Here is a 26,568-nt window from a genome sequence, read left to right on the forward strand (position 1 = left end):
TGCAAAACCATCTATAACGAATATTTTTTTCGATAACACATCTCAAACTCGGTTAAAAGAAACCTAAACAAACAGCAATTTTCCCTCGTCAAGCCGCCAGATAAATCATGGTGCATGCCCCCGCCCCGCGCCCCGCCCTGTGTCTTCGCGACATGAGCTGTAATGTATACTATCTGATAAACTTTGAAAAGAAAATAGCATTATATTTGCATATTTTATGAAACTTATCATTACTTAGTAAAAGTCGATATGTGATGGCAGATGCACGTACAAAACGATTAGGTGCTTTATACACTGCACTCTGCAATTATAATGTAAAGATGATCGAGAAAAGGTAGGTAGTGCCCTTGCGCGCTTCGGTTGGCTCATCTTGGCGGGGGCACTCCCGTGCCCCCAGATATACAAGCTGTAACAAAACTAAGTGATAATATTTAAGGGTGTGAATGAATGGGTCCCCCTATAGGGGGCTATATACAATTCGCTGTGAAAGCAAAAGCAAAGGCTTGAGGGCAGGGGCAAGTGTTACTTTCTTCTTACAAAAGTAGAAAAATTCATGTCGATGGGGCGCTTGCTCACACAGATAACAAAAAAAATGATGTTTTGGCACTGCTACTTTCACAGTGAACTCTATACAAGGGATACATACACACCCTTAAGCATTATTTAATAATATCACTTTGTTTTGTTACACCCTGTAGAAATCATGAGTATGTAAAAATGTGGAAAGATGTATCGTGCTATTATAATGGGGCAATAAAATCTGGTAACGGGTGCGGCTATAATGTAAAGAGAGTCCTTTTGATAACAGAATTAATATCAAGTTTGTTAATTTATCGTTAAAAGGCTAATAAAACTTGGTATATAAGGAAACAGATATTATTTGAAAAAGGTCAGAATAAATTACTTCCGTTTATTTTTATTTATAATGCTACAAAGTCAACTTAATTAAACTTATACAAATATCCTCGCCGACCGTAAAATCGGGGATAAAAATAGGAAGCACGTGGAATATGGAATGAGATTTTCTGCCAGGAATTCTGGATTGATGTTGAAAAACCTCCCCGGAGGATTCCGACCGGAGTTTGCGGCTAACTGATGCCCGCAGCCCCCCGGGGGCCAAGTTCGCACAAAAACCAACTTCCCCCAACAAATGTACAACAAATTTAGTGATGAGACTAAATGAGATGCGTATAAAATATAAATGTTATAGACGAAACTAGATATTCGGCGCGGCGTCGCCCGCGCAAAGTAGGTATTTCACGGAAACCGTACATTTTTCCTCTGTTTCTACGCTCCAATTGATTTTAGCTTAATATTATATAGCCTATAGGCTATATAATATTAAGCTAAAATGGGCTATCTAGCACTGAAGGAATTTTTCAAATCGAACCAGTAGTTCCTGATCAGGGCGTTAAAACAAACAAACAAACTCCTCAGCTTTATAATATTATAATAGTAGTAATTTATAAGTATAGATGTTATAGTTCAAACATAATCATATAATAATTATTATATCACAATATTATACCTGTATATTATGTTACAAAACTAAGTGATAATACTTTAGGGTTTTTATGTGATTCCTATATAGAGTTTACTGTGAAAGTAACAGCGCTAAAGGAGCATTTTTTGCGATCTGTATGAGCAAGCGCCCGATTGTCATGAATTTTCCCATACAAAAGTGAAAAAAAAGTTATTATTTCAGCGCTGCTACTTTCACAACGAACTCTACATACCCATACACACCCTAAAATATTATCACTTAGTTTGTTACACTCTGTATCTTATATATAAAAATGGATTTTCAAATGTGTTAGTCACGCTAAAACTCGAAAACGGCTGAACGGATTGGGATAATTTTAGTCTTAAAATATTCGTAGAAGTCCAGGGAAGGTTTTAAAGTGACACGAAGTTCACCAGGACAGCCAGTATTTAATAAAAATAAATCTTTAATTTTGTTAGTCTCGCCAAAACTCGATAACGGCTGAACGGATTTGGCTGATTTTAGAAGTGAAATATTCGTGGAGGTCCAGGGAAGGCTTAAATTAGGAGGGAGCAGTGATACGAAGTTCACGATGTAAGAAAGAAAGAAAGAAAGAAAAATAAATTTATTTGGTATTTAGCATCTTACAAAAATAATTCTTAACTACTAATACTATCCTATGTAATACCAAATTGGTTCCCATTCAGCAATGTTGCGAACGGATCCGCAACGCTGATTTTCAATGGACACCTTACTTTTACTTAAAAACATAAAAATTACATAAATCCTTACTAATCATAATGTAACAAAATATTATTGTACTCGTATTTAAAGCTACTTTAAAAAATAAGTATGTATATAAGTTTATAATAAAACAACTCTTGAAGGCATTGGTGACATTAACATAATTATAAAAGTTATCTAAGTACAGTATATAATAAGCACAGTACAGTATAATAAGCATCTTAGATATAATATTTTGGTTACTTATTAATAATTAGCAAACTAACAACATAGATAAAATATTATAATATAGAATAGGTGCGACACACTAAATGCTAGGTTATTTAAGTCAGTCAAGATGTCATATAGTCTTGTATAACGCATGTATATTACTCGAGATCTACTTGTACATAAGTTGCTCTAAAAAACGTTCTAGACAGTTCCCTCGAAACTAGGCATTTTGGAGTTATTTAAAACTTAAACTCCGAACAAAGAGCAGCCTCGCAGATACTGTGATCCGTACGAGCTGTTTACGAAATATTATGTATATGAGACGGGAAATAAGTGACTAAAAACTAGTAACTAGATTTTGCAATTATCCTTTCTTATTTAAAGATTTAAAGTACTTATTTATAAAAGTAATTTGTACAGGATTTATTTTATTGATTATAATGCGTTTAAATTTAAAACGTAAGAAGGCACGTAAACTGTATACATTTTTTAAGTGTCAATTGTCATACAATAATATAATTTAACTGACTATATCAAAACATTCATTACATTGACCTAAAATATCCACTGCGTATGTCGACGCAGAACATCACTAGTTGAGTTATTCACAGCCGCATTGATGGACTGAATTTTTTCACACATTTTGTATCTATATTCGATTGTCACAAATTTTAACAGAAAACCTTTAAGATCATGTGTAAAGGTAATTTTATAACCAGTGACTGGAACCTGGCTTCTCTTATTCTGGAAATTTGCAACGAAAATTAACCACTTTAAAACATAACACGCAATTTCTTCTATTTAAAATATGGCACATTGCTAGGTCGCCAATGTAATAAAACTAATAAACAATTTAATATTCCAAACGTCAGGAGTTTGACATTTAAAAGCGCCAATCAGCGGGGCGTATTTGTTCTGTCAACTGAAAATCTTGTCGGATTTTCCCGATCTGACAGCTCGACCAAAAAAACATGGCGTCGATAAGTCAGCACAGCTGATTGGTTCCCGCCATCGCGAGACGTCAGGCTCTGATTGCGCGCTGACAAACACGAGGCAGGCTTCGAGCACATTCGCTACATATTTACACAAAACAATCGCTCGTTACAATGTTTGCATTGAACACAATTTGTGTATCGAAAAGAAGGTTTATTAGGAGGAAAGGTGGAGATTTTTTTTTAATTTACATGATTTGGAATAAAAATTTTAGAAAAAATATATGAGATTGTAACAAAATACTTACATCAAAAACTAGTATTTCTTAAGGATTTAAATATTTTTTTAATTGTAGCAAATTATTCCTTCGTCTTATAAGTTTTTCACTTTTGCTCAATAAAATTACTGCTGAAGGAAAATTTTTGACAAGTAGGTAATCTAAATTATCGGATTTTAATAAACTGACGTGATATTTTTATAAAAACGCCATTAATAAAAAAAATACCCAAACGGACGACTTTTACTTACGGCCGTTCCCAATATTTGATCTATCTCTGGTTTTGCCCTACTAGAGATAGGAATAGCTCACATTAGACATTAGAGACATATATTTTATGTCAATTCAATGTTAGCTACGATCGGTTGTATGTCAAACCAGAGATAGATTGAATATTGGGAACGGCCGTTAGTAAACAGTTTTTTAAAAAGGATTAAACAGAAACTCACTGAAACTTAGCTTAACTTAGATGTATATAATCGGAACTGTTACTTTTCATTCCAATAACGGGAGCGTTATTGTCTCACAACTCGTTTTCTTAAGCTTTTTTTAATGAAATAAGGGAGCAAACGAGCAAACGGGTCACCTGATGGAAAGCAACTTCCGTCGCCCATGGACACTCGCAGCATCAGAAGAGCTGCAGGTGCGTTGCCGGCTTTTTAAGAGGGAATAGGGTAATAGGGGAGGGTAGGGAAGGGAAGGAAAGGGAATAGAGGATGGTAGGGAAGGAAATAGGGTAGGGGATTGGGCCTCCGGTAAACTCACTCACCCAGCGAAACACAGCGCAAGCGCTGTTTCACGCCGGTTTTCTGTGAGAACGTGGTATTTCTCCAGTCGAGCCAGCCCATTCGTGCCGAAGCATGGCTCTCCCACTGATGAGATTTAGTGATATAACACAGAGATATAACAATTCCTAATTTTATTTCATGGTTTATGGTCAAACACTTCCGTGTTGTATTAAGAGGGCGACTAACCCAAAAAATCAAACATCGTCCTTCTCACAACTGTGTGAAGACACACTCACGCCCGTCTTTCATATGCCAGGTGAAAAAGGATGACGCGGATTCATCGCCAAATTAGTTTTTTCTCAATAACTCGATAAATATACAACATTTTAAAAATCCGCTAGGTCGATGTCTCAATGATAGAATTTTATACAACGTGTTGAAATATTAACTTAGTTCAATGCACGGTTATGGCAATAAATGAAAAATTCGTGAAAATTTGATGCATCTTTGGGATTTTTTTCTATCTAGAAAATTTTGAGATATCGTGTTTTTGCTCAGATCGAATTCTCGGAAATATAATGTTGTATCTAATTTTAGAAAATGAAACAATTCGGGGCTTATTTTCAAGTATATAAATGAATTATAAAATCGTCACTTTAGGGTTAGTCACCCCCTTAATTAATGAGGATATTGTACATCCCTCGAGACGCCCACGCCTGGCCCCGTCATTATGCGCCGTCCCCGATTATCAAATAATTGATTGAGGAATTTATACAGACAGCATAATGTTCAATAAAATTAATACAGAGTAATGGATGGTATCATTATTTTTTTTAGTTTTCAGAAATATTTTCTCTTGTAGCAGGTAAAGTGTTAGTGTCTAAACACACCATGCCGAAGTTCCGCGGCGGAAGTTCGGTATGATTACGTCAGCAATTTCAAACGCATACAATATAACGCGACATAATTTCGGCATGGTGTGTCATCGGTAATTTAAGTGTCTAAACACACCATGCCGAAGTTTCACGGCGGAAGTTCGGCATGATTACGTCAGCAATGTCAAACGCATACAATATAACGCGACGTAATTTCGGCATGGTGTGTCATCGGTAATTTATACATTGCAGGCGGAATCATACCGAACTTCCGTCACGGAACTTCGGCATGGTTTGTTTAGACACTTAAATACATTGCACGCGGAATCATGCCGAACTTCAGCCACGGAACTTCGACATGGTTTGTTTAGACACTAAAATACATTGCAGGCGGAGTCATGCCGAACTTCCGCCGCGGAACTTCGACATGGTTTGTTTAGACACTAAAATACATTGCAGGCGGAATCATGCCGAACTTCCGCCACGGAACTTCGGCATGGTGTGTTTAGACACTTATAGTTTTTACAAAATATTTTTAATAAAAATATGATTAAAAATTAAAACTAAATAATAATAATTAGTGGAAACTAAAGAAATTACAGTGCTGAAATCGAACTTAATATTGCAGTATCTAATTTAGCCTTCTGAATGCATTTTGCATTGATAAGTGATGTCAATGGAAAACATATCATCATTTTTTAACTTTGCGAAATTCAAAGGTTTTAAGCATTCGAATTTCAACTACTATGTTATGGATACCATGCTAGACTGCATAGACTGCATAGACATGCAGGTCTTAATAATAATAATATTTTAAAAAATCATGCAAACGTTAAAGTGTCTGCGAAGGCTGTAGTCTGTTCAATAGATTATCCAGGTTCATTAGTGCTACAGGCCGTCTTTGATGCAGAGAAATCATATTTTATTCCCAACGAACTTGAAATTATTCAGTTATAAAAACCGTTCCTTTTATATTGCCAGGTGCACAGAAGAAACGTTTATATTTTTCGCAGGGTAAGTGAATATAATTTTGCACATTAAGTGAAAATCTGTGTTTCCGATTTTTTAGCATTTTTGGTAAAGATTTTATATTATTGAATTAAACTATCTATAGAATGTATAACCTTCTTGCCCGGCAACTTTGTGCCGTAAAAATGTGTTTGTGGTAATATAAATAAATTTTTCCTTGATATAAACTATCACTTCTCCTTTTCTGGGACTTAGGATATCTCCGTGCCCACAGAAGTTAATCAAGATATATTTCTGTGTCCGTACCATATTTTTTCTACCAGATCAGTTCAGCGGTTCGAGACAACGTCAACAAAGACACTAATTTTTTTACTCTAATATTGTAATTCATAAAAATCATGAATTTTATTGTTATACAAATAAACATTCAAAAATTTCGAGAATCATCACCCTTCCTTTTGGCAACACTCGAGTAAACTTACCCCAAAAGACGTTTTATTGTACATCTAAACTCTAACAGTAAACATTTCTTACGAAGCAATTAAATCGGGTTCCGTTGCGAGCGAGTTTCCAATTCGTGGGATATTCGGAATACGCCGCAAGCGAGGGCCACGGGTGGCCGAAATAGAATGTCCCCGTCCCAGGCCAGGACTGTCCCAACATGGCACGTCTTGTAGTGGATAATTGATTTACGCGGAATGACCTATTACGGAACTCGGCTGATGGACTGTGTTTGTTTCTATTATCACATTGTCAATCTGCAACTTTGTCTATTCTTCCGTAGAAAAACTAAGCCCATTTACGGCTGTCATGCTTATACTAAAATACGATAAATTCCATAACATCTTTGCTCTCTCAATGGAATGTATTCTAGCTAAAAGTCTCCACTATCTTTTGATATGAAAAAAAAATAAAATGGCTGCTATTTTACAACCGTGACAGAGAGAATGCTCTTAATTTTTTCTCTCTGATAAAACACACTCATCACTCAATCACAATATTAAAGGATAGGTCACTGGTGTCGGGACACATTGTATATACAGGGTGTAACAAAAATAAGTGATAATACTTTAGGGTGTGTACATGTTCCTTATAGAGAGTTCACTGTGAAAGTAGCAGCGCTGAAAGACCAAATTTTTTTTTCACTTTTGTATGGGGAAGCTCGTGACGCTCGGGCCCTTGCCCATACAAAAATGAAAAAAAAAATTCGTCTTTCAGCGCTGCTACTTTCACAGTGAACTCTATACAAGGAACACGTACACACCCTAAAGTATTATCACTTATTTTTGTTACACACTGTATACGTAGAACTAGAGAGAAAAACGATTAAAGGGCGTTAAACCAGACCTAGGCTAGGGATCTAGGCTTTCTAGTTCTCAACCTGGGTCTTATTAGTATAAATAAAATCTTTAAAGAAATTGAAAATATTATATGCAACACAACTTATATTTATTCCAGTGTTATGTCTCATTTTATCTCATAACATTACAGAACAAACAACTTACTAACAACATTTAAGTAGGTTCTGTCTGGGAACTTACATAGTTCTATCATACAAGACGAAGGAAATGAAATTATCTTATTTACTACATTAAATAAAATGAATTCATTTTATCATTAGACGTTGCCATAACTTTTGTCGCATTAATAAACTGACGACTATATAAACTCCCCCTTTTTGGAAGTTGGTTAAAAATGCAAATGAAACTCACGTTCATATGAACTATGAAGACGAGTTTTTTTTGGGAATTAGTTTTATGTTCTTTCCAAGGACGCTATGCTTTCCAATTATAGCTATGTATGTGAAGAGGAAAAATGTAGTGTTCTGGCACCCAAGAAACGGTAAAAGAAATAGAGGAAGGCAGTTTCGGAGGTGGGAATAACTTTTGTCGCATAAATAAACTGACGACTATATAAACTCCCCCTTTTTGGAAGTTGGTTAAAAATGCAAATGAAACTCACGTTCATATGAACTATGAAGACGAGTTTCTTTGGGAATTAGTTTTATGTCCTTTCCAAGGACGCTATGCTTTCCAATTATAGCTATGTATGTGAAGAGGAAAAATGTAGTGTTCTGGCACCCAAGAAACGGTAAAAGAAATAGAGGAAGGCAGTTTCGGAGGTGGGAAGATTAATTAAAAATGCCAGCAGGATATATATTTACTTATACAAGGACAGCGCTAAACAGAAAAGAATGGAAAGAAATGGGGGAGGCCTTTGCCAAAATAGGGCAAACAGACCGAGATTTCGATACTACTGGCCCGCTAACTAGAGTATATTCAGTAAGTTAAGCTGATGGAAAAATCAAGAAGTCTGAAAAAAGGCAATAAAAAAAAAATATCGGCCATAAATAAAACTAGTATTTATTGTTATAGCGGCAACAAAAATACACAATCTGTGAAAATTTTAGAAGTCTAGCTCTATAGCTAGACTTCTAAAATTTTCACAGATTGTGTATTTACTGAGATACAGCCTGGAGAGATACAGACAGACGGACAGACATCGAAGTCTCAGTAATAGGGTCCCGTTTTCACCCTTTAGGTACGGAACCCTAAAAATAAAAATGTGAAGAGGAAGCAGACATACAGACAGGCAGTTTTGAAGTGAAAATGAATGGACGTTAGATTACTTCTGCTACGCTGCGGCAGTGCTGCAGTGTTTTCCTTCAGGCCACTATGTCCTGTCAAGTATTTGACTTTTCTAAATTATGGATTTACAAAAGTCAAATAGTTCCATACTTATAATATTAGAAATACGAAAGTGTGTCTGTCTGTTACATCTTCGCGCCCGAACCGCTGAACCGATTGTGCTGAAATTTGGTATAGAGATACAGAGTTCCGGGAAAGGATATAGGATACTTTTCATCCCGGAAAAATGTACGTTTCCCGCCCGACAAATGAATTTTGTCATTTAGTCTATAATAGTGATAGCGACCGATCTCTATCGAGACGCAATAGCCGCGCGGATCGGATGCCGCGTATAATGGACTTGTTACGTCATATTTCACTTAAATTGGAGTATTATAATTGTTTGTTAGGTTTATTTAAATTGGCCTGGGGTTAACATGATTTGTGTACACTTTAATTAAAATTGCTCCGAGTAAATATTTAACTGACTATTATCATTTGCCTTAAACACTAAACGCTTAGTACCACGAGTTTATCGCCCGCAAATTAGTTCATCGCGCGGGTAACGTATGTTTTTGCGATAAAAACTAGCCTTGTTTGTTCTGGCCTATCGCTTACTTGCTATCGTTTTAAAAATAAAATCGGTATTCTATAATTTTAAACATAATACATGGAATTGAATTCAAGTTAAGGTATTCGAATATCATTGACAAATTATTAAAGAATTAAAAATATTTATTTACGAATAATGACATTAGTAAAATATAACTGAAGCCAAATCAATCCTTACTGTAGGCAATTTTGTACTCATACATAATTTATAGAATTAAAATGTTATATTTAGGGCCTCTTTCACCACTTCCTGATAAGTGACGAATAGGCTATCCACCAATTAACTTGACAGATCAAGTATGGAGAATCTGTCAAAAGAGTGGTGAAATAGGCCCTTAAACCATTAACTAAATACATGATATAATTTTAGTTTGTAAAGTAACGTTATCTAAAACCGAGCAAAGAAACGAACCTCCTTCTTAATATTAGTATAGAGCAGTGATTCTCAAAGTGTGCTCCGCGGAGCCCTGGGGCAAAAGCATTGTAAGGGCTCCGCGAACGATACTTTTAAAATTCTTTTGAGAAATCTCATCGAACTCCAGCATGGAGAAAATTCATTCAAAGACAGCAGCGGGGCTAAAATGGTCGCTTTGGAGAGTCATATTATGAATCATATTAATATAATCTGATTCATTTTTTTAAATCGCAAAATGGTCACTCTGCTTGCAATTCATATTATGTCTAGTTCGTACTTCGTACTAATTTGACAATCGTCGGTTTGACAGTTTTGACAATTCTTTTTCTCAATTGATTTGAGAGGATTTGCAAAACATTTTGCAAACAAAAAAAGAACAGCGGACCTAAAATGGTCACATGACCATTTTAGGTCCGCTGTTCTTTTTTTTGGCGGTCCATCAAAAATGTCACTTCCTAAAAGGGTTCCGCCACCAAAAACGTTTAAGAACCGCTGGTATCTAAGAGTATATTATGTTAAAGTATTAACACACCTTTGATAAAATATATAAGTCAGAAACCAATAAAATCCATTGTCTACACAATATCTTTGTAGCGTGCATTCAAATCTTAGAGTTGGCTATTAAAATTACACGTTGCGTAGTAAATAACGTTATCTGCATCCCACGGGAGCCCATTGTCTTGCCGGTATTGTTCCTTATCTCCTTTTTATAGGGCCCCAACAATGCCCAATAAATACAACTAGTACGAGACCCACATATGGAGAAACAAAAAGCATATTTCACGGGAAACGACTGGTTAAACTTTAACTGTTGGTATTAACTGGGGTTTTTATTTTGTTAAGTCTTAGTGATTCGGTAAATTTTGTTTAAGTGTAAAGGTAAAATTGTTTGTATACATCGATAGGCGTTTTAAGAACTTGAACATGCGAAAAAAATCTTTCTATTTTTTATTGTTTTTCTACTGGACTTAATAAATTAATGAAATAAATTAAGATGTTTCAAAAATTGAAAATGATCATTTCGGGGAAACCATCACAAAATTCGGAAACGTGACGCCCGAATATTAAACAATAAACAGCGTAATAAAACAAAATGATGGCCGACTTATTATCGTAAATTAATTATTTTGTAATAACAGTGCATTATTGTTCGCCATTATTACATTTAATTATTATAATGAGCGCATTCGGGACCGCACCGCCGCCACAAATAACGATGATATATTTGTCGTTCACAGCTGTCAAACTGACGTGCCGCCGAATCTAATGTCAGATTTGACAGATTACGTCACGATCGCGCTAATGAAATCGGCGGGGAATTATATAATTAAACGGCCGGAGATTGCGACGTGCCCAGGCTAGTAATGGGCGTTTAATGCACCCGGTCTCGGTGAGCAAATAAAAGGCAATTGCGGCAAATGGTCCGCACTTAATGGACCCTAATAGATATCTCTGTTAACACCGCTCAACGTATGGCTCTTTGTGCAAACTTTAAAGAAACCTGAGGTGCAATAAAAGGTTTAATAGCCCTGGATTAAGCTACTCTTTGTCTATTTGTAATCCGACGACCTTTGTGGCTAAGTGGTTGAATGCGTGTTGGCTCAAGCCAGGGGCTGCGAATTCAAATTCCGCCAACGCGACACCAGAATAGGTTTTCAAACGCTCTTGAGTCATGGATAATATTATGTATAAGGTGTGTTTAAGGAAAAGATAAAATAATAAAGATTGCAATATGTACTGAAAGCCGATACAGAACTATAATATCAATATTTTTTTTCGTAGAGGTGCTACGAAACTGCTACGAATTCGTAGCACCCCTACAAGATACAGAAAGTTGATGTTTTAGTTAAAAAATAACTTCTATTCGGTAAGTATATTATTACTATTATAGTTTGTGATTATTATTAGACTTTAAAAAACTTTATGACTTATTAATTTGGGCACTATATATTTTATTTATTGCAAGGTAATTTACTCATGAAGGATACATTTTTCACTGCAAAGTTTTTACCAATAAAGCTTAATCATTGAACATCACAAATTTCTTAAATTATTCAAAACTAGGACTAACAATAATTAACATATTATGTAATAATAACAGTGTTATAAAAGGACTGGCGACTTTTTACTTTTCGTGACACATCTATAAGTATATCACTTTAGCTTTACGTTTTTTTAATAAAGAGGGCAAACGAGTAAACGGGTAACCTGATGGAAAGCAACTACTGAAGAGCTGCAGGTGCGTTGCCGGCCTTTTAAGGGAATATGCTCTTTTCTTGAAGGTCACAATATCTCACTCGATTTTCTGATGGGAGGTATGTGGCACCTCACTCGATTGTCTGATGGAAGGTATGTCGCATCTCACTCAATTTTCTAATGGAAGGTATGTCGCACCTCACTCGATTGTCTGATGGAAGGTATGTCGCATCTCACTCAATTTTCTAATGGAAGGTATGTCGCACCTCACTCGATTGTCTGATGGAAGGTATGTCGCACCTCACTCGATTGTCTGATGGAAGGTATGTCGCACCTCACTCGATTGTCTGATGGAAGGTATGTCGCATCTCACTCAATTTTCTAATGGAAGGTATGTCGCATCTCACTCGATTTTCTAATGGAAGGTATGTCGCATCTCACTCGATTTTCTAATGGAAGGTATGTCGCATCTCACTCTTTTTTCTGATGGGAGGTTTATCGCATCCCACTCTATTTTCTGATGGAAGGTATGTGGCATCTCACTCGATTGTCTGATGCAAAGTATGTCACATCTCACTCGACTTACTGATGGAAGGTATGTGGCATCTCACTCGATTTTCTGATGGAAGGTATGTGGCATCTCACTCGATTTTCTGATGGAAGGTATGTGGCATCACACTCGATTGTCTGATGCAAAGTATGTCACATCTCACTCGATTTTCTGATGGAAGGTATGTGGCATCAAACTCGATTTTCTGATGGAAGGTATGTGGCATCTCACTCGATTTTCTGATGGAAGGTATGTGACATCTCACTCGATTTTCTGATGGAAGGTATGTGGCATCTCACTCGATTTTCTGATGGAAGGTATGTGGCATCTCACTCGATTTGCTGATGGAAGGTATGTGGCATCACACTCGATTGTCTGATGAAAGGTATGTGGCATCTCACTCGATTTTCTGATGGAAGGTATGTGGCATCAAACTCGATTTTCTGATGGAAGGTATGTGGCATCAAACTCGATTTTCTGATGGAAGGTATGTGGCATCAAACTCGATTTTCTGATGGAAGGTATGTGGCATCTCACTCGATTTTCTGATGGAAGGTATGTGGCATCTCACTCGATTTTCTGATGGAAGGTATGTGACATCTCACTCGATTTTCTGATGGAAGGTATGTGGCATCTCACTCGATTTTCTGATGGAAGGTATGTGGCATCAAACTCGATTTTCTGATGGAAGGTATGTGGCATCTCACTCGATTGTCTGATGAAAGGTATGTGGCATCTCACTCGATTTTCTGATGGAAGGTATGTGGCATCAAACTCGATTTTCTGATGGAAGGTATGTGGCATCAAACTCGATTTTCTGATGGAAGGTATGTGGCATCAAACTCGATTTTCTGATGGAAGGTATGTGGCATCTCACTCGATTTTCTGATGGAAGGTATGTGGCATCTCACTCGATTTTCTGATGGAAGGTATGTGACATCTCACTCGATTTTCTGATGGAAGGTATGTGGCATCTCACTCGATTTTCTGATGGAAGGTATGTGACATCTCACTCGATTTTCTGATGGAAGGTATGTGGCATCTCACTCGATTTGCTGATGGAAGGTATGTGGCATCACACTCGATTGTCTGATGAAAGGTATGTGGCATCTCACTCGATTTTCTGATGCAACATCCTTTGACATCGGACATCTATGTCGCGGCTCGCCACAATTATACATATTAGTACATTTAACAGCTATTGTGTGAATCAGCGTTCAATTTGCCGATAAATTGAGTTTGATCGAATGTACATTATCGGATTACTGTACATTAGTTCAATTGGATTTGTAATGGCTTTACTGACCGTTAGCAGTCACGGTACACTAAATCTTAGAAAGCCACAGTATAATAGTGATACAAAAGTAACGTTGTGTCGTCGCACTGTGTAGATTTGCGTTGGAACGTCGCTGCGGCCGGACAGCCAAAAAAAAACACAAACGAAACGCTACCAAATGGTTGCGTGGTCAGTATCAGCCACTGAATCCGTTGAAACATCGTGTCCGATGACGCAGCGCATGGTGCATGTGACATGCAGCATGTCATCAACATACAGTACGACGACACTGCGATTACAATGCGGCTTTGAAGTTATGGAAACGATATTAGAAGTGGTGTTAGTACAAGTAGAGTTTGACTGTTCGTTACCACTTCACACCTAAATTGCTTTACCGGCTAGAATTAAAGTTATAAAAACTTTGAGTCCTTGGAAAGGACGTAGGACAGTTTTATGGCGGCAAACTAAACCGCTACGATTTAAGGCGAAACCACACTAAATCGATAAGCGATACTTCACGTTCCATGGAACCAGCTACCACATAGCCGAAAAAACGTCATGTATCTGACGTTTTTTCGTCAGTTCCATGGAACGTGAAACGTCACTTCTATGGAACGTGAAGTGTCGCATCTTGTCGTGTCGCATAGTGCAGTCTCGCTCTCACCTTTTGATGTTAGGTGGCATCTACTAAGCCATATAAAAACAAAACATTTGCTTGAATTTTCGAAATAGAATAAAAACATAAAAAGTATGTGATAAAACACCGATGTTATATTAAAACTGATCGTTACAAACACGTTAAAAGTCTGTCACAGATTCGCAGTTGCGGTTTTTTCCGCCATTTTTAAATTTCACGGGGAACGCTTCGTATGAAAACGTCTTTATGTTTTTTTACATTTAAAATGTTTGTACAATTTGTTGACGTCTTCTTTATTCGTGCAGTTATCAGGGTTTTTATACTGCAGAGTGTTTGGTTAAAAGTTAAAACTAAAATATGGTAGTAAGCGAAAAGATTATTTTTATTTCGTGATGCTTATATATCTCACTTATTTCAATTGAAAGAAATGTAGTCCGGGTTCCGTAGAACAATTTAACCAACAGATTTTTTGTATTTTTATAGGTTAATAGTTGTTTCGAGATTTTTTGCAGATAAAAAATATTGTTCGTCTTATCAAAATGAAGCTACTCACAAAAAATTTGCATGATAGTAAAAAAAATTGTTCTAGGGAACTCTGACTAAAATGGTATTTTACAAGTTAACACATTTTAATTTTTAAATATTGACATTTAAAACTATTGTGAACGGTGAACCTAAAATAAGCATAAAAATCTTAGTTTTTTTGGGAAATCCAAAAAACAGGTCTACCGATTTACAACGTAAGTTTTCCAAAAAGCCAAAATTAAAGGTAGTACCACCGGTCATTGGCCTTTCTAATCTAGGAGCCATGTGGAAAATGCTTAAAAAGCCTTGTAGTAAATAAAGTTCAATTTGAAATTGCTATTGTTCGGAATAGACAAAAAAAATATTTACCACGCCGGATTTGCTCCCAGCAAAAATAAATCAAAATTAATTTTAAGTCAGAAATTAGTTTAAGTTCGCCGGAGTGCTTCAAAAATTTCGCCCACACAATACCTATTCCGTTACTGTAAAATTATAATAATTAAATTCTTGGAAAATTATTTAATTCTTTGAAAAAATTCGTAATTATGAGTGACATCTTCACCTCGAAGAAATAACCGAGAGTTTTCTTAAATAGGTCATCCTAAATATGAAACATTTTCAGATTTTTATAAGTTTCAAAGTAAGCGGACTTCATTTTAAACTTTCCTCGTGATTAAAAAGGATAACTATTAAGTGAAAAACTACTGTGAAGTTCTAGAAAACGGCAGGTACTATATATACGTCTTTATTAACCGAAATGAGAGGATTAGAGGGTAGTTAGGGACCGTCTATAAATCACGTTTTTTTTTACATTTTCTAAAACCCAAGGATAAAAACTTTTTCCGCACACAAAGTATCTGCATACTAATTAAATAATTTCATCAAAACTGAGCGATTTAAGAGTGAAGACACACAGACAAACTTTCGCATTTATAATATTAGTATATATTAGTACGGATATGAAATCGAAGATTCTTTAAAACAAACGACCAGCGCGGAATTGCAAAAACTCAAACGACTTTAATTACTGGAAGTTTCCAACGTTCCAATATCGTCAAACGCGCAGTTAATTTAGTATAAGCGTCCAGTTAAGTTAAGAATTTGACAAGTTGGACGGCCAATCGCGCAGATTCCTTGTAGGAATTCCGATAGTCGTAATTAAAACTGCCCTCTTTTAAGATATCACCTTTTTAGTCGAAGAGCCAAAGCGTTAAATTTATGTCGAAATTTTATTTTTCGATTTCGGTACAATGCGGGCTGACTTATATTTTTTACCAAAATACGATTAGTTTAAGTCACTTTGTACATGATTGTTTGACACACGTAGAAACACATTGGGCTGTGAATTATTTTTGGAACGAAGTTCCTTATCGCGCGTTCGGCGTAAAGGGGGCTAGACAGAACGATATATGGCCTCGACAATTTTTTTATTAGTAGCATGGTAGGGGCAGAGGGCGTTCATAGTATTCCTGTGCGTCAACTAGTTGGCGTTTTCTGAGAATAAGCAGTGAGTAGTGACGCGTTGTTAGTAATCCTGGGCGTCAATAGATGGCGCTTTTTTTTTAGTGTATATTATGTATATGGGTTTTTTGAACATAAGAAATATCTTTGTTCCATTCGGGCGTCCCTTGACACCTCTCAAGTTTTTTTTCACCATATTTGGTAACGCATGTTACCAGAAAACACATCGTAAGGGTCTTTTCTGCATGTTTAAAATACTCCCTACGCTCAGATCAGTAAAAGAAAAACTGTAAACGCAATGAAATCAATGTCATCCGTCGTGCCCCATAAATCGAAGACACAAGGTGTGATAAGCACCACTGAGCCCAACCATTTAGTTCAAATAATTTACAGTTAATAACTTAAGATAGCAACCTAAATAAAGTTGTGCAATAAATTTTAAAAGTTCGTACATAAAAATATATAGCTCCGGGCTCTTGGCCTATACAGTTCCTACGGAATGCGCCCCATCTCTCTCCCAAATAGTTGCGAACTTTGTATTAAACAAGGATTAGAAGGTGGTATTTAGTATGACGCTATGTTAGTTATGTTTGTTATCTGAGCTCCTAACACAGTAGGTACGTATTTTTATTAATTATGATTTATATTTTTCTCAGATTTTACGTTAATCCATATTAATATTATAAATGCGAAAGTGTCTGTCTGTCTGTGCGTCTGTTACCTCTTCACGCCCAAACCGCTGAACCGGTTTTCCTGTTCAGCGGTTTGAGTCCTGAGAAAGCACATAGGATACTTTTTATCCTGAAAAAATGTACGGTTCCCGCGCGATAAACGAATTTTGACGCAACGGAATTGCGGGCGTCTTCATTTTATATTAAACTTCTTACAATGGAGTAACCCGGTGTTGGGATCCATTTCATAGGTGAAAGTTATAAGTTATAACTTTTCAGAAGTTATCTGTATGCATCATATTACATGATAATTAAAAACTTGAATAAATAACGCTTTCGTAGACATCTGTAAGGTTTTCGTACACAACTGTACAGTTTTCGTAGGAACCTGTACAGGTTTTGTAGACAACTATACAGTTTTCGTAGACACCTGCAGTAGAGCTTACGTAGACATCTGCACAGTCTTCACAGACATCGTAGGTAGCTATACAGTTTTCATAGACAACTGCGCAGTTTTTGTAGACAACTGTACAGTTTGCGTAAACACCTGTACAGTCTTCATAGACCACTGCAAGGTCTTCCCAGACAACTGTATAGTTTTCGTAGACATTGCACAGTTTTTGTAGACAACTGTAAGCACATTTTTCGTAGATAGTTTCCGTAGACAACTAAATAGTTTTCGCAGACAACTGTGATTTTGTAGGCACCTGTACAGTTTGTGTAGACATCTGCACAGCCTTCGCAGACAACTGTACAGTTTTCGTAGACATTGCACAGTTTTTGAAAACAACTATACATTTTTGGTATATTAATGTATTATTTTCGTAGACAACTGTAGAGCTTTCGTAGACCATTGTAGAGCTTTCGTAGACACCTGTACAGTTTTCATACAGGTTTCGCAGATATCTGCAAAATATTCGCAGACAACAGTTTTCGTAGACATCTATAATGGTGTGTGAACTTTAGAATAGGTTTACCTCTATAAGTTTCAGCGATTATGGAAAAGATTTTACCGCGAATGTGATAACTTGAATATGAGGTGAGATATAAAGTGAGATACTTAAACTTAGTTTATACCAGCCATAACATTTACCTGTCGTCTCCATCCCTCGTAAAAGATAGTACTATGGTCAAATTTGCGTTGGTGAAAGCCATCTTTTTATTTTAAAATTAGAAAGACAAAACTTATTTCTACTTTCTTATTTTGTATAACAACAAGGTGGCAAACGAGCAAACTGGTACCTGATACAAAGCAACTATCGTCCCCCATAGACACTAACAACATCAGAAGACTTACTTAAGAATATTTTATTTAGTTCGTTAGCTATTCTCCGTCTCATATAAGGTCACTTTTCGTAAATTGCTATTTTTATAAAAGTTGAGAACTTATAAAACAACTATATTTTAATTATGTTTAAAAAACTTATGGTTTTGTCGAAATGGGTTGTAAATAGGATTAGAGGTAACCCTTAATTAGGCGCATCAAAAGTCACACAAGTAGTCGCATCAACATGTCCGTTACAAATCGGTGCATAGTTTTGAAGTTCGGAGGCTATAGATTCGCAAAATTTATTTTATCTTCAGAATCCTTCCAGCCGCTAGCGTATTTCACTGTCTTGATCTATACTGACATTTTTACAGAGAATTATATAAATAAATGTTGTCAATAGAATTATATACTCATATATTTATAAACCATCCTAAATTATATCAAAAATAATTTAACAACTAAACAATATTACAAAAATAGAAACTTGTCTTGTGACAAAAGAAGTCACGTAAGTGGTCGCATGGGGTCAGCGCTCAAGAGGGTAGCGACACACGCACCATCGCTAGCTAACCGGCTACCACTTATTAGGATACCTCAATAGGATTTAGGAAACTACCAAAAGTGTCGTTGCATTCCTGGAACTCTAGGACATTTTTTTTTCGGTTTGAAAGTGATCTGACCCCATGCGACCAATTAAGGGTTAATTGTAGATATTGGCTCATGCTTTTTTTTTGCTCTTCACGCCGAGCTGTCTCAAAGCTGTAGGTGACCTATGCAAACTAATAATAATATTTTTATTATGGTCGAAAAGTCTTGAGACTTACACGTATACTAATAAGTAATTGTTATGTGTATACAACTTGTCTGGTTGTTCGTCGACAGCGAAGTAATATAGAGATTACTGCTGAAAAATTATTAATGCTCGAAATACGATCGTATTGCGTTTTAACAAAAAGTTATGGCGTCGAACGTTATTTATGTTTCATCACGGACGACAAAATTATTACGCTTTAATTTATGCATTACATACATTCAAGTTACGACCCGGTGAAAATGTAGACTTGAATATAAGAGAATATTTACAGGTATTATGACGTCGTCAAATTATTGCTACAGATATTGTAAATAGATGTGTTGTTATTACGGCATACCCGGGTGACTACGATTACACAGTCAGTCTAGCAGTTCCAATAAACGATGAAACTTTTGTTTGCCAATAGATGATGATAAAATTAAAACATCTCATAGATATTTTAAAAAAGATTATATTTTAATGAACTGACCATGGTGACCAGCTTCTTAGGTTTTCCACAGAAGTTTATGTATTCAACAATGTTGTTGATTGGTTAACATTTTGATATAAGTTAATCAAAAGAGCTAGTGCATAGATAAGAGAATCAAAAACCGTCAGAAATTGGAAATTAGTTGCTTCACTAAACTATAACTTTTTTTATCACATGGTTGTTGATTTTTTGGCACAAGTGAACCAAAAGATATATTTAATGGGAAACCAATTCCACTTAAGCAATAAATCTGACGGAACAAACCGGCGGTTATCACCTACATCTAATTACCAATTTTCCAGTTAACTGGACGGTGAGAAGATTGACCGGTTTAATCAGGAACGGGGAGAGAAAAAATTGATTGAATCAATTCATTTGAGCTCCAGTTTTTGTCGGCTAATGCTGCGGTCAGAGATATACTCTACATATATTTATTATACTTAATTCCCTTTAGCTGCACGTTTCCTACGGGATTGCTGCACTTTTCAATGCTAAGTGTGGACATAACTACTTTTTTTTATTAAATAAGGGGGCAAACGAGCAAACGGGTCACCTGATGGTAAGCAACTACCGTCGCCCATGGACACTCGCAACATCAGAAGAGCTGCAGGTGCGTTGGCGGCCTTTTAAGAGGGAATACGCTCTTTTCTTGAAGGTTTGCAGGTCGTATCGGTCTGGAAATACTGCTGGTGACAGCTCATTCCAGAGTTTTACAGTGCGCGGCAGAAACTACTGTACCATTGTTAACATAATATTATGCCCAGCATACAGTAGCCACAAGTACCTAACTGCAGGCCCTTACAATCAATATCACAGTCTGTCAACAAAGATAAAAAATCGGCGTCTACTCTTTTTTGACAAGATGTAGTAGATAGATACACACGCTGCAAAATATTAAGAAATATGAATCCACCTCCAAATTATACGGAATACTCGGCGCCCGTCACCCGAAGACAAAGCACTGAGGTGCAGGTAGGTTGGCACGTTGCCGAAAACAGGAACACGCCGGAGAATCTATCAATCTTGACTCTTAGGGTCTGTTCACACTAGCGTAGCGAAAACGCAGCGAAGTTATGTTAAGTATTTCTTGTGTATGTAGTTATCGCTGATTCATTCGCTTTAAGCGTCTGCGTGCGTGTGCGAGCAGGACAGGCTTAGAAGTGCCACAAAAAGTTTAACAATGATCTGTGACAATGATCATGAATACTCTCCTGACGCCGAATTTACATATGTAACTAGTTATCTGCTGACCAAATATTTGTTGCGGCGCGGCGAAGTCAAAATGTTGCGGATGGCATTTTTAACATGGAACAACTAATTAGATACCTAAAGGGTTAATTTGTAACAAAATTTATTAGGCAAAAACTAATGTTAAAAAATTATAATCTCTGAAAGAAAACGTGCACTATGACGATGCGATGAATGATGAGTGACGACGCACGATGCCCGCAACTCCGTTGCGACAAAATTGATTTATCGCGCTGGAACCGTACATTTTTACGGGATAAAATGTATATTTTATTTTGTCCTCTCGTGTCGGGCCTGGATAAATTCTGTATGGGCTGTAACCATTCTCCTTTGATGAAAGTCAGTTCAGTAGTTTACACGTGAAGAGGTAACAGACAAGCAGACAGACAAACACACTTTCGCATTTATAATATTAAGTATGGTAATGGATTGCGTCGGAGTGACTCTTCGCTACGATTTTCTAGTATGAAACGACCCTTATTCGGCGCTAGACGTCCCATGATTAACGAGGGTTATACAACTGCAATCTAGCTTATTAACAATTTCATTGTAATTACGCCGGACATATCTTGGAGTTCTTGAAGTATTCTTATTTCTTAAACAAGAAGGTATTTTAAAATATTGTTTCATTTTCACGAATTACAGTTCTCAGTAACCTAGGAATAAGGATGCATTTTCATCAACGTAACCCTATCCTTACCTACAAACAAAAATATATACTAACGTATATTTATAGAGACGTTTAGGTTATATGTTTTGTCCTAATATTAAACGTTGGCGTTTATACAAGAGACAAAGTCAAGGAAAAAACACCTTCTGGATTCCTGTTCTTGCGATTTGAGACATGATGATAATTACATTTTTATTTCACAAACATTAACAGCTAATTGTAGTTACAGCTGAATAAGGCTTCTTACCTGGACGAACGGCACGTGTCGGCGGCATCCGACGGCATTCGGCGGCACGTATCGGCGGCAGTCGACGGCACGTGTCGGCGGCAGTCGATGGCAGCCGTTGACAGTTTATGACGCTTGCAGGGGGCCTGCCACGACTTTTCCTAAAACTATCATGTTTCCAGAACACTTTGTTGTAAGATTACAATAACATTACCGTACTCACTTTTTAAATATAATTATACAAAAAAACAGTAAAAAATGCAAAACATTGTTAAACCCACTGTGAAATATCAACTTTTTAAAGATCGCTAGGTTGACCTTAAAGTAATATTGCTTATCTGTCAAACGGTTTCGCTTAGTAGTGTCCACATGTCGGTATCGTACGCAACGGACGTCTCGCATCAAACGGATATTATTTTTACAGGACGTCCGCAGAATCGGCAGCGTACGGATTACCGACTAGCCTAGTACTTAAATGAATGCTCAAAAGGGGGATGTGGATGGAAAAGTCGAAAGCAGAAATTTTGACTTAGGAACTTTGTTTGGATTGATTTGAAGATAAACATACTGGCTAGTATGGATGCTTACCTTTACGCGGTACGTCACAACTGCAAGCGTGATAAACGTGCCGTCGTCTGCCGTCGGCTGCCGCCGACACGTGCCGTCGTCTGCCGCCGACGCGTGCCGCCGACACGTGCCGTTCGTCTGTAAGCGCTCTAAGCAGTGATTTGAATGCGGCGTATAATAATAATATTTCGGACTAAACAAGGCCATAAAAATAACACGCAAGTTCCTCAAAATATATTTATTACATACAAATCAGTCACACAATATAATGTCTTAATACAAAATTACAAATTACCTAAAACCAATACAGATACCTTATAAAATCATGACACAAAAATACGTAACAAATACAGGACTCTGAAATTAATTTACAATGCAAAATTCGTTTATACGATGTAAATGCGATTCGGCTGCGAATCAGATGCTCAAATTCAATAATTTGACGCTAAAGTGGCCCATTCACTATCCTGCATTGCAGTCCGCCGACTTATGCCGGATTGTGAATGGTGTCGCAGGCCGGTCGCCATGCAGGCCTGCGACACCATTCACTATCCTGCATAAGCCGGCGGACTGCACGGCGGACTGCCGTGAATGAGCCCTTTAACGCTAAAACTGTGCAGTTCGAAATTCAAAACATTAAAAATAGAACTTCTATTTTAAAAAAACAACAAAAAGGCCCACTTGCGCCAAAACGTAAGTAAGTTTTTTTTTCAATAGATGCGAGAGAAATACATAAATTACCTGTATCTCCAGAGTCACGCAAATGGACCTAAAATATCAGACCGTAAAAACATTTCTTTTATTAAAGATTTTTAGTATTTCGCATCCCCAATTACAATTTAGTTTTACTTTAATTTTAGTTCATTAGAAACCTAATTTTACATAGTTTGCTTAACCAACATCAAGATTGTTTCAAATTATTTTAATTGTCTAGACATTCAAGTATGATATTACTCATCAAATATTAGATAAAATAATACAAGATACTAAATTAAAATCAATGTATCATATAAAAAAATCTCAAATACTTACCTGAAATGTCAAGGTCACAACACACTCGAAAATAAATACAGATAAAAAATATTTCACTACAATTAGAAAACATTAAAATATTAAAGCTATACAACCTTACTTCAAAAGGTTAATAAATTCTACATTATTTTAATTTACCCTCAGGGAAATTAATAAGCAGATGGCAAACCTACGTTATTTGGTCGGGTTATGTGAAATCAATAATAGTTGTGATAATGTCGCATGGGCTAGACATTACCAGACTAAATGACGTAGATCATCTGATGGTACATCGAGTTACATTTTTGATAGCATTTAATGAAGTTATAATTATTATTGTATTCAATTCTATACCGCTAATTTAAATTTCTGTAATAATTCGAAATACATATTTACAATTTAGAAAACTAAACTAAACAAGAAGATTAGAATTTAAAAACAATTGCTTTTCTAATTTTAATTGATAAACAAAATTACTTTACTCATAGAGATAATACATGCTTGAACTATTATATTATATCAGATGTCACAGATAAACAAAATTTCTACGTTATAATTAATATGCGATAGACACAATTAATAAGTCTTTAATATTAAACTTTCTGAATAACAAATTAAACACTATTTCAGATCTTTATTATTATCGCCGAGAAGAAGAAATATTATTTAGTGATAATTTTTGTCTTATTGCTCAAATCTATACATATAAATAAAATTGGAGTGTCTGTTTGTAATATTGAAAGAACCATTTTTACTACATACAAAATAATGTATTTTTGTCTGCATGTCTGTCTGTCTGTCTGTTTGTTCCGGCTAATCTCTGAAATGGCTGGAGCGATTTTGACGGGACTTTTTTAGGCACATAGCTGATGTAGTAAGGAATAACTTAGGCTACTTTTTAACCGACTTCCGAAAAGGAAGAGGATATACTCCACTTTTTTTATAAAGGAACCTTAAAAAGGGGATTTTTTTTTTATTATCTTTGTTATCACATTTTGCTGACGCGGACGAAGTCGCGGGTAAAGGCTAGTTATATTTAAATTTAATGCTCATGATTTACAGATAAGGCACATAGACAGAAAAAAGAAAACCCTAAAAATATGATAAATACTAAATATAGGATTCTCTTTGTGGCTGAGGCAATGATATTACTTATATGAAAAACTCAAAGTATTACTATATGTAGTACTATATGTAGAATATCATTGGGCTGAGGTAACTGACTTGACAACTGATTTCTAAATAATTTTAATATCAATTAAACCATCGAAATCAGATGGGTGCGGTCAACGACCTTATAAGTGGCGAATTGAGTCTGTAATTTTATTTTCTTAACTATTAAATTTTTTTTAATTGATTAAAATATGAAGAAACTACAAATATTTCATTTGGTAAGAGGCCTCAAACTAGCATTTATATTTCTTGCCTGTCCCTCTTGGCCGTAACTAAAGGTTTAAACAATCTATCACGAACTTAAATCGTTTATCGAAAACTTTTAAAAGCGAAGAAAACACCGTACGTCTCGAAAGAACTTCGCGATAAAATGTGTAGATTACATATTATCCAGTTTAGTTAAGACGCGGGCTTAAATTTACAAAATATTTTAGCTGTTTATATGAAAGATAAGAGTAAATATTATAATATTATGGTTGTTATTAACTAGGAGAACAAAGCTACAGAAAAATCTGCTAATTTTAATGTGAGAAGTTCGGATACGATGGGGTTGACATGTCTATTGACAAAAACCCCCATAAAAAATTGATAAAAAAAATGTGAGAAGTTAATGAGTTTAAGTCTGACTAGACGACCCGGTGAACTTCGTATCTCTTCCTTCTTCATAATATAAACCTTCCCTGTACTTCCACGAATATTTCTAGACAAAAATGAACCAAATCGATTTAGTCGTTCTCGAGTTTTAGCGAGTCTTACAAAACTGTGAATTCATATTCGTCATTACTTGTGCCACTACCAGGCGAACTGCAATTTTGAATTCTCTCAACCTTAAGAGGGAATTTAAACAAAGAAACTATTGCCATCACCCTGCGCCGACACGTGTATTGTGATAGAGACAGATGCAGTAAATCGATGTAACGTAGTCCTCTGATTCCTCCTTCAACATAGAGCCTATCTAATTATTATTATTTTAAATATCTTCAGGAAGAGTGAGTCTATGCCTCTACGTTTTTATGTTATCATAAAGATCTTTCAAATTAGTTTTATGGTCGGTGGATTGGCTGGGTACGGGGCATTCATTTTTTGCGATTTTTGAAGGGTCATATTTTTTTATTTATTAGTAAATTTAGAAAAAATCGAGCTTTAACCGGTACCCAATATTGTATATAAAATCATTTGTCTAGACGCATTGTCCGGGGAGTAAATTGGGGAATACGTTTGTATGGAAAAACAGTGTTAGCGTTTCCATCTTAAGAGGATTAAAATACGTTGTGTGGTTTGTTAAGCCGAAAGTGTGTAATAAGCCTTAAGCCCGCATAGGTAAGAAAGTGTGGACCCGCAATGTAGAACTTAAAGTTTTCAACTATTCCAACAAATGGGCCAACTCAAACAAGGGTGCGTACTTTTAAACCATATCAAACTTTGATTCTTGAGGCCTTTTGATTTTGGCGACTGCGACCCGCGACCACGACCTCCGACCCGCAGCCACGACCCACGTCAAGTAATCATTAACGAATATTTTAATAATCTTCACAGTCTACAGAAAAAAAACACGACTCACATTTTATGTTCCTTTCTTATAGAAATCATAAGAAATTAACATATAGTGCAAGTGTTTAAAATAAGAAGTTTGGTAGATGTTATCGAAAGAGTGGATTCGTATTTTCTAGCAAATTTTGGAGACAATAGGGATGTTGACAAGGTCAAAGATTAGCCGATTTTTTTAAGAAAATAAAGATATAACGATAAAAATAAGCACTTGTAAAATTTCAGCTTCATAACTTATGTATTTTGTTTTGTTGTGCACCTTCAAAGTTGGATTATGGATAGTACTTAGTAATTTTTTTTAAATCTTAATATTTGGATACCATTCGATAACTTGTGTAATTTAAAGCAACTTTTGTTATGAAACCACTTTCATAAACGCAATA

General features: G+C 36.0%; 1 long non-coding RNA gene across 1 annotated transcript; it reads right to left on the minus strand.

Moving 5' to 3' along the window:
- Positions 1–2,393: 2,393 nt before the first annotated feature.
- LOC121731092 lies at positions 2,394–23,931 on the minus strand. Its single transcript, XR_006036190.1, has 3 exons — positions 23,186–23,931; positions 5,046–5,048; positions 2,394–2,404 (listed from the first exon to the last, which is right to left on the minus strand). It is a non-coding gene; the product is annotated as an uncharacterized LOC121731092 (long non-coding RNA).
- Between the last annotated feature and the right edge of the window lie 2,637 nt (positions 23,932–26,568).

Source organism: Aricia agestis, chromosome 10 (assembly GCF_905147365.1).
Source record: "Aricia agestis chromosome 10, ilAriAges1.1, whole genome shotgun sequence".
In the NCBI taxonomy this organism is placed as follows: Eukaryota; Metazoa; Arthropoda; class Insecta; order Lepidoptera; family Lycaenidae; genus Aricia; species Aricia agestis.